Here is a 14,326-nt window from a genome sequence, read left to right as displayed (position 1 = left end):
GGGAGCTGGCTAATGTCACTGTGAGGCTGATGATAAAAACTGGGAGGAGTGGCTGAGGCACCAGATAGTTGTACTGTCATCCAAAGAGATCTCAAGAGGCTGCAGAAATGGGCAGAGAGGAACCTCATGAAGTTCAACAAGGAAATGCAAAGTCTTGCCACTGGGGATGAATGACATGCACCAGTACATGCTAGGGGCCAACCAGCAGGAAAGTAACTCTTCAAAAAAGGGCCTAGGAGTCCTGGTGGACAACAAGCTGACCATGAGCCAGCAATGTGCCCTCATGGCAAAGGCATTGCATTAGGAAAAGCATCAGCAGCAGGTTGAGAGAGGCGGTCCTTTGCCTCTGCTCACCATTGATGAGAGAACATCAGAAGTCTTGTGTCAAAGTCTGGGCTCCTCAGTACAAGAGAGATGTGGATTTACTGGAGTGAGTCCAATGAAGGGCCATGAAGACTGGAGCATCTCTCACAAAAGAAGTGCTTGAGCAAGCTGGAGCTGTTCAGCATGTGAAAGAGAAGGCTCATGGAGATCTTATCAATGCTTATAAAAAGGGGGAGATAAAGATGATGGAGGCAGACTCAGTCATATTCAGAAGCAGAGCAAGATGCAACGGGCACAAACTGAAATAAAAGGAATTCCATTTAAACATCAGAAAAAACTTCTTTACTCTGAGAGTGGCCAAACACTGGAACAGGCTGCCCATAGATGTTGTGGAGTCTCCATCCTTGGAAATATTCACAACCTCTCTAGACAAAGCCCTGACCAACCTGCTTGAGGGGACTTTGCTTTGTGCATCACAGCTGGACTAGACAATCTCCTGGGGTCCTTCTAAATTCAGTGATACTGTGATTCCAGAAAGGGTTGCCAGTCATGTATCATAAATATCTCAGAAGTGAAAGCTATGAACTTCAACATTTGATTTAAGGTGTTTGAAAATGCATTTTAGTGACCACATAAGACAGATGTCAACAGTTGACATGTAGACTCTAAAATATTTTTTTCAAAGGGGCAAAAGATATAGCATTCTGCTCTGTCACTTAAAAGCACATTAAATGAATAAAGATCTGAATAACTAATGGAACTGAAATAGTAATTATTTAGTGACTTAAATAGTCATTAAGAATCATCAAGTGGTAATGACTTTGTGTGTGTTACTCAGGTTGATGCTTTTGAATATTTTGTAAATGATCTGGAATTAAATAAAAACTGATTCATTATCAGATTTGTAGATTCACCAAAGTCTGCAGAATAGTACGTAAGGTAGAGAGAGTTATGGTGCAGAGTGATATGAAAGGTAATTTAATATGTTTAAGCACATTCTTACAGCGTACACCTTAATACAGTCAAATGCATGGTCATGGATACAGAAGTAAGGAATATGAGTCATATCACTTAACTACAGGACCGTATTCAGGAAAACAGTGACTTCATCTGTTATGATTCCCAAATAACTGTCAAACAGCTGAACACAAACTCCCAGCCCAGCTCTGCCACACAAAAGGCTACTGTGAATTCATGTAAACAGAACAGCAGTATGTAAGAATACTAAGATATAGGCTACCTCTTCATGTCATTGAGGAGAACTACAACGAAGATACTGTAATTCTTGTCTCAGAAATAAGACATATATTATTATATACATACAGAGGAAATGCAAAGGTGATTTAGACTGAACTAAGCCTTATATCAAACGATTTCAGAACTTCCATGAGTTTAGTTTACCAAAAGAAGACCAAGCGGCCATTTCATTAGTGTGAACGAGTATATACATTGAAACAAACCATCAGATGTTTAAAAGGCTCTTTAATCTAGTGGAGGAGAGGAAAATCAGAACACATAACTCACAGCTAACACTAAAAAAATTCAAATAGAATTAAGTCACCATTTTTTATCAATGAGCGAGAATAATGAATCATCTCTTACAGTTTTGAAATTTAGGTTGTCTATCCTGAAAGAGTATAACGGATTATGAGTTGTGAAGCTCTATGCACGCAATGATGCAGGAGTTGTGTCTTGCCAGCTTGAACTAAATGACCTAATGGTCCTTTCTAACACAAAATCAATTACTTTGTGGACATGTCGAAACAGTCACATCTAATCAAAGCGCAATTTATCCTCGTCCAAACTTAGGTTCATTCTAAAGTCACCTGTGTGACATGGGTTAAATCTGAGAAAAAAAGCAGGTAATCAGTATCCCCACGTTTCAGTAGTGACATTTTAAGGCATATCCTCTGACAGGGGCTGAACACTAACCAGTCATCTATTTTAAGATCAAACATTCTCTATATTCATTCTACCCTTTCTGATAATTTACTCAGAATGTGCTAATATTAAGTTTTACTGTTTTACTGATCTGAAAAATATTTATAGACTCATGACTTGTCTTCTACCAGAACCATGTCATTTTACCAAAGATATAACATTAATTCTATTAACCAGTACTAAAAGTCTCATTAATACATTTATTTCAACTTACATGTTTCTTATTCCAATTTAGTTGGTCTAACTACATTTTAGTGAAAGTACTCTGTTATTCCTTTTACCCACTACCCTGTCTCCACTATAAGAAAGTGTCCATACAGAGGACACCATTGCTTTACACTGCACTGAGTTCAGCAGCACGCAGACAGACACAGTCTCTTCCCTTCTGGCATGTAAGGGCTCAGGGCACATATAAAGGCTCAGCCTTCCATTCTGCAAATGAGTGGGGAGAAGATGGTCACTAAGAGACATTGAGCAGGGCTGGGTGAACAATGGATTTCTGCTTGGAGAATGAACATAAAAACCTGATCAAGCAAAATGAAAAGTCAGCTTGACAGTAGCAGATCGAAACGTGTTTGTTTCCACCTCAACAATATAGAAAAGTAAAGTTACTTTCATTTTCAGGCAAAACAAAATATTTTCTTTTCTCTGACAAGAAACATTTTCTTTTACCATGTGTGTTGCAAAAGCAGCAAAGCAACAAAAGAGAGAGTTAGAGTTAGACACAAAACCAAGGAGATATTGCTCTTTTTTCCACAGAGAACGCCAGGTTTACAACAGCCACCCCACCACATGCACGAGCCTACTTAACCACTCTCCACCTGAGGAGATCTGAACTCGCTCACCGCTCCCTGCAAAACGCCTGCAACATCAGGCCCTCGGCGATTCTACTGGGATGCTCTGCAATGTTTCCTGTCTAAACTATTCCAATCTGAAATATTCATTAGGACAACAAGATTAAAGTATCCTGTATGTTGAGGTTTGTAATATTCAGAGCCAAGAAGCTTGGCAAAAGCATGTTTCACTTACTGTATAAGATCTAATTGATTGGCTATAGCTTATCTGAGTTTCTACACCACTCAACAACCTCTCGCAAAGGCAGTTTAAGGTATTTTACTTGTATCTTCCTTTCCCAAGAAAAAATGAAAAAAACAACTACTTAACACTCTGAGATTCCCCGTGATATCATCACACAGTGCTAAGTCACTGCTCTGTCTCATTTTAGAAAAATAATATCCCAAAATGGCTTTAGAGGCTATGGGATTTGTTTCTAAACAGCAGATTCTTTCCTACCCCAATAACACCATACTCATTGTAGCTGCTTTCTATCTAACACTTTCCCGAGCAAAATGTCTGGTTGAGTGGCGACTAGTTCATCTCCTATTGAATGCAGAGAAGAAAACATCTACTTCTCTGCAGTACATGTTGATATATCAAGAATGCTATCTTTTCCAACACAATATTTCAAACTATTTTTACTTCTCCACTACAGAATCATTTGGCTCTGTAACATCATACCACAGCATTGTTTTTATGAATTATGGGTCTCTCCTGAACACTAAAATGCTGAGGTTTTAATTTTGCTCTGTCTGTATACACCTGCAGCTGGAACATAACACTCTGACTCTGCAGACATGCATATTTTCAGTTCTCTGCCAAAAAAAAAAAGGGGTATCAGGCAGCAAACCAAACTTTGCTTTGTCCAACTGTAGCTGAAGTATACTGTCGATTAGACCCCATGATCCCCTTCAGGAGGGGCTTTGCTATCTTCACAACCCTGTGGTGGCATAGCTGCATCCACACTTCACTGCAAACAGCCTAATGTCCCAATAGGAGCTATTATTGAAGTAGATGAGGGCTAGTACAAACGGATTTGATTTTATGGCGACCTTTTTAGTGACAGCATGTTCAGGGAGGGCTTTCTCAGAGGAGTGAAAGAACAGATGGGCAGCCAAGGCGAGTAACTCTCTCCACTTTACTGCATGGGATCTTTTTTCCCCCTGTGCTCCCAAGATGGATTTTCCTGCTTGTTTTTTGCCTGTAGTTTCAGCACATTTCTCAGGCATTATTTATACATATATTCTTAGGGCACAAGCTCTAATAGCATCAACGTCACTGTTCATCTGAAGTCCATTTCAAACACGTTTGGTTCTTCCGAGGAACGGTGTTACACAAGACAGCGTACACCTTTCCTCAGTTCACTTCAGCTTAGAGCTCTGGCTCTTTTCAAAGCCTCCTTTGTATCCTGTAGCAAAGCGTATCTAGAGGTTTGACTTAATTAAACGGTTCTGTATATGGGTCTTAGCGCTCACTGCAGGACTTTCTATCATTCTTCATCGAGAAATGCATTGGGTGCCAATGATAACTAATACTGCTGAGGAAACAATGTTTTCCAAACAGATTGCTGAAAACATACAGATGTTTGTACAACTTCTCTTTCTCCCAGGACACTTGCCAGATCTCCACCATTGCGTCAAGAACAATTTTTAAAAAAAAAACAAACCCAAACGTTGGTCATCAAGTACTACTTGGATTGGACATCTCCAACTGCAGTACTGAAAATATTCCCCTTTTTACATACATAGTTACCAAGGATGTATGAACTTAGAAAATGATTCATTGTGTGGGTTTTTCTCCACCCCTACAGAGAACAACAACTGTACCCACTCTATGGACTACTTCCCCTAGGCCCTCGAGAGCAACAGGCACATCATACTCTGCTGCAAGACACAAGTCATGAAAGAACTGAGTGTATTTAGCTCTGTTTGTGCATGCTGAAAACATGTTTGTTTTTTCCCAGGATGGAGCCCTCAAACATTTCTGCAAATTCCCTCATTCCTCCAGCAATTACCCTTCCTTGTCGAAAAGGGTTTGTCATTACTTTATTATCACAAGTATCTTTTCATGCTCAGCCTTCCATGAATTTTCACATTGTTTTCACATTTTCACACTGTTTTTCTTCACCTATACTTTTATCTACCACATACCTTTAGAATATTGTGTTCAGAAGCCTTTGCCTCGAAGTGAGTCAATATTCTTTTGGTCACCTCTATCTTCTGTTTTAATGCTTGTCCTTGCCCCCACGATGACTTATATGCTAGTGCTCAACTCAACTGAAAAAAAATAATAAAGGAGATTAATATTATAATATTATCCCCTGTGTTTATAAGGAATCATTTTAATCTAGCAGTGGTGTTATCATACTTGGATATGTTGTGAGGTCTTATAAACTCTAGCAAAGTGACACAATTCCACAAATCTGATCTCTTCTCAAACTATGTGCATTGTTGTTTGGGACTTTTTTTGTCTTCCAGAATGTGCCATATGATGATCCCTTCCAATCCAAACCATTCTACGATTCTATGATCATCTCCACCTGTTTTCTGGGGACACCAACTTTGTTATGTATGTTTTCTTGCATTCTTACAGTATTTTGGATCCTCCATCATGACTGCAAGGTCAGAGGGCAGCATCCGCACCTCACATACATGTCTAAAGCCGCTTCTTTCACAGTAAAATGTCACTTTTGTCAAGTGTTAATCTGGGGCTATACAGTAGCCTTTTTTTGATACTTTGTTTCCACATATTGCCCATAAACTGACCACAAAGAATGAAAATAGTCTAAAAAAAAAAGGAAAATAAGGAAAAGGGGGGGGGGGGGGGAGAGAGAGAGAGAGAAAACGGCTCTTCAGTCACATCACACATTTAAATAAGTCCATATGTTTTTATTTTCTTGTATTTTATGCTCAAAAATAAAAAACTCAGATAATTCATTCTTATATTGTCCCCATTTCCTTTTTTTTACCATCCAAATACTTTTTCTCATTTTATAATATTCTTTTTAATTTGAGAAACTAATATTTCACACTATATTCACAATGATTGTACATGATGCATTTGCAAAGTGGCATAATGAGGTTCTGATTTGTTCTCTATTCCTTTCACAATAATTCATAATATTCCATCTGATTTTTGACTGCAGCTCAGCACTGCTTTCCTGTTTCCATAAGGCTATCTATTACCACTCCGAATGAGATTTAGGGTTGTAATAGTCAACTCACAACTCATCCAAGAATATGTAAAATTAGGACCATTCTTCCTGCCCCCCCTCCCCCTTAAGGGTATCGTTATCTATTAATCTAGATTGAATTTAATCAGCTGTTTTATCATGGCATTCTTGGATTGCTCTGCAGCTTTTTATTATCAGTAGATGGTATAATCAGCAAACTTCATTGACTCAGTATTCATTCTTTTTGTGATCGTTTATGAATATGCTAAAAAGCACATCGTAGCACAGAATAGTAGACTTCATTGCCAAATTCCTTCCACTGTGATAAACAATGTTTTACTCATGCCCTCCTTTTCTCTAGTTTGTAATCAACTATTTATCCATATGAGAACTTTCCATGTTATCCCATGGTCTCTTAGTTTTTAAAAGATTTTGGTGAGAAATGTTGATAAATTGTATTTGGAAATATGTTTACTGAATCCAGAGAACACTGACAGACCTGAATTTTATTTTTTTTAAAACAAAAGATAAAGGCTTATCCCACATATATGTTTTCCACTTGTCCATCTAATATTGATATTCTTCAGAAAAGTTTGTTCCAGATTACCTGATACTGAATTTACTGGCATGTATTTCCCTAGATGTTCCCCAGAGATAGTGTTTTAAAAACCGGCGTCACATTAGCCATCTTTGGTACCAAGATGGATTTTAATGACTGGTCACGTATCTCAGTAATTCAGCTTTTTCATCTCCAAGTTTCTTTAGAGCTCTTGAGTGAATGTCATCTCTGTCTGGAGATTTATTCTTCTCTTTTTTGCCCATTTGCTCAGAGATCTCATCCATCAATAAGTAGATTTGAGAAAGATCCTCCAGCATCTTTCCCCATCAAAAAGGATTACCATCTGAAAAACCTCACAAGTTCTTTTTGAATGTACAAACATATAAAAAAAAAAAAAAAAGACTTGAATTTTTTCAGCTATATTGTCTCCTCTTTCATATGTTGATCACCTCCTGGACTTACAGGTCTCCAGCAGGCTTACTTTTTGAACACACCAGGAAAAGTGATTTGTTATTCCTGTTTATGTCTCTTGCAAGTTATTTCTTCAGTCCTTTCCTGAACAATTTTTTTTCTTTTTTTGTTTTAACTGCCTTTCTGTTCTCATTTAGCTACAATCTCAAAATTTTTAAGGAAGTCTTTACATTTTCAGAAACCTTATTTACTCATGGCATGTTTACTCATGTTCTTTACCCATAGCATACTTCTTTTGACATTTGAAGACTTCCCTCACAACACACACAGGCAGTATGCTTTTGCCTAGTATGCTTTGGCAGTTTTTTAATGGCAATTATTCCAACTGGAAAAGTTTTGTTTCTGCCTATACATTTAGCCTCTTTTTAATAAAACTCCTCAAAATTAGTTTCCTATTTTATCTTGACAGTTTTAATTTAAATTTAAGCTTTAATTACCATATACTATGAGTCTTATTCTGGAATAATTTTATTTGACAGTACTAAACACCCTAAACCAGCCTTTTTTCTGTTTTCCTATTGTCTTTCTCCCATTTTCCCTCCAAGGCCCTGCAGTTACAAAGTGAAACACTGTTTATACTTCCTTTCATGTTTTCTACACATTTCAGTACTAACAAGCCTCTCAGTTACCGGGTTCTTCTCACAAAGAATTATTCTTTGTACATTTTACTTTTGGTATCAAGTCCTGTTTGGAAATCAGAGTACAGACATATGATAAGAGGTTTGCTTCCTTCAGTCTCAGCTTAGCACTGCGTACCCTGCATGTATGCAGGAATTACAGCGGGCTCTTGCGAGAGTGAGTCCCAGTTATCCACAGCGGTCAGCACTGACCTCAGGAAGCAGGTTCACAGCCTCACACCTTGGAGGGAAAACATGCGCTTGAGCCACATAGGTATTCAGCAAGAATCTATCAGAGGCCATCAAGCAAGGGAACTAGAACCTACCTTTTTTTCACATCTAAGGTTGTTTTTTTTTCTTGTGCCAGGCAAATCTCGAAAATTTATTCCCCATTCATTAACACCTTGAGGTCCACAAGAGTTTCATTCATCTGGCCCTACTGAATAGCTTCTCTGTTCAACTCTTGCACTGCTGTTATCTCCACCAACTGCACTTGGCAGAGTGGTACTCTCTGCAAGTCTTTGTATCTAGCAACAAGTTAACAATCATTAAACTGAAGTATTTTGGCAGAAAAGAGCAGAAAGAAAGGAAAGAAAAAAAAAAGAAGAAGAAACGAGGCAAAGAGAAACAAATAATTTGCAAATACAGAATGGCAAAGTGGCAGACGCCCAACTCATAAGTTCCAGACTCTTGGAAAACAACTAAGTTATTCTCAAGACTGTCCTTGATTCTAGTGTCCTAATTTCAATATGATTTTGGAAAATTGGAAGAGGTTCTGAACTGACTTACAGCAATGGAAAACCTGCTTAGCAATGGAAAACCTGCTTTGCAGCAAATGATAAGAAAAACCCCAAACCTAAAACACCACTCTTTCATGCATTCAAGATACGATTAAGAGGTGAGTCAGTTACAGTCAAAGTACTTCTGCTGGGAGAACTTTATAATAAAAAATCCCCTTTGATTAGCAAAATATAAAGTTCAACAATGTTTGATAAAAAAGGGTTAAAAAATCTACAGAGATTGATTTAATCCCTGAATCAGTTGACCTATGCATTCAGGTACAGGCTCTCTGTATAATCATGCCTAATTCAGCGTTTTGGCACTATGCCATTCTCAAAGCCTCACATCAGAAAACATCTTGTCCTACAAGTTCCTAAGCCCATAAATTCCCAGGTTCCTGCAAAAGTTCCCACAAACTCCATCCAAGTCCTGGTACCACCATCTTGGTGCATTTGGTGGATTTCTGATTTAGAGACCACTCTCCCACCTCTCTGAACTTGGAGCTTGTTTTTGAAACTGTTCTTTCCTTTTTTCGTACAATACACATAAACTGTGCTAAATGAAACATTTGAGACTGCAGCACTACTCAGATCAGTCAAAGTATGTATTTAACTCTGGAGTGCAGTCGTAATTGCTATAATTGTATATTTTAAAATATACTGCTGAGATTTTTCATTGTAAATTAATATTTCTGCATAATAAAGAACAAAAGAAATGACCATGTAGTCATATATGTTTTAAACAAAAATTCCTGTGGAACAACAGAGGCATAACTTGGTCTTGTCCTTGCCTCACCAAACAGTACAAAAGCATACACAATGTGTAATATCTTTACCAAGAGACATTATGAAGTTTCAAGGCACAAATAACCTATAGGATAATGATTATATCACCTTTGAGAACAGATTACATCCAGGTAATCTGGATTCAGTTGACCATTCCCAGGTAGTCCAGTAAATAGACAATACAAAGGGAGCGTATGTCAGGTGAGTGACCAGCTCTTCTGGTTGCAACTCCAAGACAAGGATGGATAGGCAATGGCAATTAAACTTCAGTAAAGAATGATGCTTATCCCTGAAGCATACTAGGATAAGGATACAAGATAATGAAATAGTGGGATCTTCATTATCCCTCAGTGGATACCTGAGACGCACACATACAGAGTGGGCTCAAAGCCTGAGAATTCAACGGTTAGTTCTAACATCGTTTTTGGGGACAAAAGGGAAGAGAGAAGCATCTCTATGAAATCTTCAGCTGTGTACCGCAACAAAAGGACATGAAAAGCATTGCTAGCTGAGGATGGCAGCCCATGGAAGAAAAAGGCAAGGACAAGTCAAAGGACTAGACTGACTTATGAATATGAAAAACAACTGAGGAGGTTTGATGCCCTAGAGAATAAAAGGAAAAATAAGGGTTACAAGAAGGAAGAAAATGGATGCTAGCTCTGAAATAAGACAACGAGAATACCAGACATTCGAAAGTGAAGGGGAACCAAGTCAGTACACAGAACCACTGAAAGAAAACAGAAGGGACCTTCAGACCCTCAGACAGAATTGAAATTGACACACAGAGGAGAAGGCTGGAGATTCACAGCACTATGTGGAGAGGCAGATCTGTGTGACTGCGGCCTCCTTATTACTGGCTGTTAGTCCGGGCATGGAAGGGGATGAAAATCCAAAATGGTATTATGTCTGTTAGGTGCAACTGACAGATGGGCCTGCAACAGAGAAGCATCATAAGGAATCTGGAAAACAATGACAAATCCCCAAAACTATAACTGCCAAATTCCCACTGGACTAATCAAGAACCCATCAAGGACTAACTGCTTCAGAGAAGACTTGTAAACAAGTAGATATTTGTATGTACGATCTTGAAGGACATCAAGTCTCCAGAGAAGAAGTAAAAAGCCTAATAAGAGAATAGACCAACCAATAGCTAAATAATGAGTGATATAAGGAAACTTCTGTAATGTTTAACTTTTGAAGTGCATTTATTGAAGGAAGTCATTTTTCAAAAGATAAATTTGACTTGAATGCCCAATGAAATAGCTACCTGAGATCAAAGCCAACACAATTGGAAAGAACAGCTTTAAACTGAGAAATGACAGATCTCCAAACACTAATGGAAAGGCAAAATATAGAGTAGATGAGGATTCAGAAATGGATCTAAAAAACCTGTAGCAGGAGAACATATGGTAAATAAAAAGAATTAAGACTGTGAACAGCAATCAGGTAACAGGAGATGACATGCCTGAGTCTGCTCTATATAAGAAATGGAGTAAGAAACAACTCTGATGTGTAGATAACTCTCAGGAGCTTTCTCAACACAATGAAAGACCTTGAAACACATTTATAGGATGTGAAAATGAATGTTAAGGAGAAAACTAAAACTTGGTAACAAAGAATTCAGAATTGGAGTACAGATATAGAAGGACAGATATCATTCAGGAAAGATAATATTAAAGATGAGAGCAGTGGGATATGCAACAAGTTACAAGGCATTAGGAAGGAAAGCATGTTTTTTGATAAAAGTCCATTTTTGAAAAGATAGTTTCTGCTGGAATCAAGGTGAAAGTTTATAACAGACCCATGGTCAGATATAAATACAGATAAAGATCACAGTAACATCACTGAAAAGAGAAATGCTATCAGATATTGTGACGATATCTAATGTGACAGGAAACAAACTTCCTGAAAAAGACTAGAATTGACTATAGACAGTAATAGCCGCTAATGATACGGGTAGAGGCAATCCATTCTTCGATGTTACAGCCAGGAAACCTGTGTAACAAATATCCAGAGCTAACAAAACTTTATAATATTGAAATTTGATTTTGTCATGTAATGAAGATTTAAATAGTTTATCATTGAAAGCTGAGTTGGCATAAATTAAATCAAAGGGGTAAAATAATAGTTTCATAACTCAATTATCAACTTCAAAAGGGTAAACTTCAGTAAACCTAGAGAGCTCTCCAGGGAACTCAAACTGAGGAATTCAGAGACTGAAATGTCTTTAAGTCAAAGATGCTAGGATAACCAGGAATCACAGAATCATAGAATCATAGAATGGTTAGGGTTGGAAGGGACCTCAAAGATCATCTAGTTCCAACATCCCTGCCATGGGCAGAGAAATCCTCCACTACACCAGGTTGCCCAAAGCCTTATCCAACCTGGTCTTGAACACCTCCAGGGATGGGGCATCCACAACTTCTCTGGGCAACCTGTTCCAGTGCCCCACCACCCTCAATGTAAAGAATTTCTTTCTTATATCTAACCTAAATCTGCCCTCTTTCAGTTTAAATCCATTGCCCCTTGTCCTATCACTCCACACCCTTGCAAAAAGTCCCTCTCCAGCTTTCCTGTAGGCCCCCTTTAAGTACTGGAAGGCTGCTATGAGATCACCCCGGAGCCTTCTCTTCTCCAGGCTGAACAGCCCCAACTCTCTCAGCCTGTCTTCATAGCAGAGGTGCTCCAGCCCTCGGATCATCTTCGTGGCCCTCCTCTGGACTCGTTTCAGTAGCTCCATGTCCTTCTTGTGTTGGGGACTCCAGAGATGAACACAGTATTCCAAGTGGGGTCTCACGAGAGCTGAGTAGAGGGGCAGAATCACTTCCCTCGACCGGCTGGCCACACTCCTTTTGATACAGCCCAGGATACGGTTGGCTTTCTGGGCTGGCAGCGCACATTGCCGGCTCATGTTGAGCTTCTCATCCACCAACATCTGGAGAGGACTCTAGATCTGATTAAATTAAGAACCATCGCAAAATAGGCTACTAGTTACAAGCAGGGAGCCAAAAATACAGCAAGGATTATCAGGGTCATCTAGCTTCTACAGCAAAATGGAAATTGAATGAGATTTGCCAAATTTTCCTGGCACAGTACAGCAAAGCAAAGCCAAAAAAATCAAAATAAAATAAAGTCAGAACATCGTTTGGTGAGTTTGAACAAAGAAAGACCAATGTCAGTCTAAATTGGGCCAGAAGCTGAATTAGTGTTTTGCATCTGTTTTCAAACAGATTTTGATGAATGACTATCAAAATTGGCATGGATAACAATAGGAATACAGAACAGAAATTATCACGAATGAGGTAAAAGTACGAAAAATTCAAAGCACTATGTACTCTTGACGGGGAAAGAGTAAAACTTCTTCACAGCAATACCAACAGATAAAATATGAGGAGAACGCAAGCTCCCAACTTGTTTCCTCACCAGAGAGGAACAGGACATGCCAGCCCACAGCACTACAAGGAAATAAGAGTGTGAAAATTCTGGGGATCTTGAGAATTCAGCAACTTTCAGAATCACCTTTCACTCAAAACATATGCTTTGATATATGCATGCTTCAAAGCTAACTCACACTGCTGATAAATTAATTCACTACAATCTGCACTATTACTCAACAGTAAGCTTCAGGCAGCTCTTTAAAGTAGCACACCCCGGCCAACAAACACAATACATAAAAGAACAAAAGGCCTGAAACCATTAAGAATATGCCCCAACCTAATGACAGGACAAACTGTGGAAATCCTCAAGAACTTCAGGAGCCCACATCCCCCAAACACTCTGTTCCACCAGTGGTCCAATAAAGTGCTGACAGGCTTCAACACTGGTGGCATCTGACGATGCACTCAAGGCACAATTAATCAGAGGCTTAAGCAGCAGAAGCAACCACAAGAGTTTGCTCAGTGACGAAAACAGCTTCCAGAGGACGAAAAGAGACAGGAAAAATCTCCTCTTTCTGCTTCATCAGGTCATGACAGACAGATTCATTCTTAGGAAGTCTCTAAACTCAGGACTTAGGTAGGTCCTGGAACCAGTATGATGTCACACAAAGTAACTGAAGCTAACCTTGATATTTTTATCCAAATGTCAGCTACATATCCATGTTGTAATGCTGACATTGGCATATTCTGCAGTGCAGACAGTGAACAGACTGTGCCACAGCAGGGTCCTCATTTCAGGTGAACTGGACCTCTAAGCACCTATTTGGCATATCTAACAGCAAGCAATTTATGCAGTTTTGAGTATTTCTAAGAAAAGGTAAAATTTTTCACTTTCTCTTTTGCTATAGAATTCCAGCAAGACCTGGCACTCCCTTGCAAGACTGGAAGTCCATGTTAATTATTTATGAAGTGGGTATCTTGATGAAGAATTCTAGTTTATAATAGAGGTCTTGATTAGGGGCATAAACTAGTCTGTAAACAAAATTTCAACTGCTGGTATATACAGCCTAGGTAATGAGCTCAGATTCCATGTCTATTGCACAAATAACTCTTTTATTACAATAAAACAATATAATAATACTTTTGAAAAGTATTCCTATTACCATAAGCATTTTACTTTTGCATCATGGAACATAGTGAAGCAATTGAAGCTAGAGGCAACAAATACCTGAATAAATGCTTTGCAAATACCATCAGTACCACGTTGCCAAATATCATCACTTTTCCTGATTTGGAAAATGATCCTACTAAACTCATGCATTGGTTCTTTCCATTTTAATCATGTTCAAAGCGTTATGAACAGGAATGGCTGACACTCATGATTGCTTGTAAAATTTCTTCAAGTAAACGCTTAATGTGTTCTATAAAAGTATAAATATATTTATCAATATCTTGGGTTGTAT

This window comes from Tauraco erythrolophus, chromosome 3 (genome assembly GCF_009769465.1).
Source record: "Tauraco erythrolophus isolate bTauEry1 chromosome 3, bTauEry1.pri, whole genome shotgun sequence".
Taxonomy (NCBI): Eukaryota; Metazoa; Chordata; class Aves; order Musophagiformes; family Musophagidae; genus Tauraco; species Tauraco erythrolophus.
The sequence above is the reverse complement of the archived record's forward strand: the minus strand, read 5'-3'. Positions refer to the sequence as shown.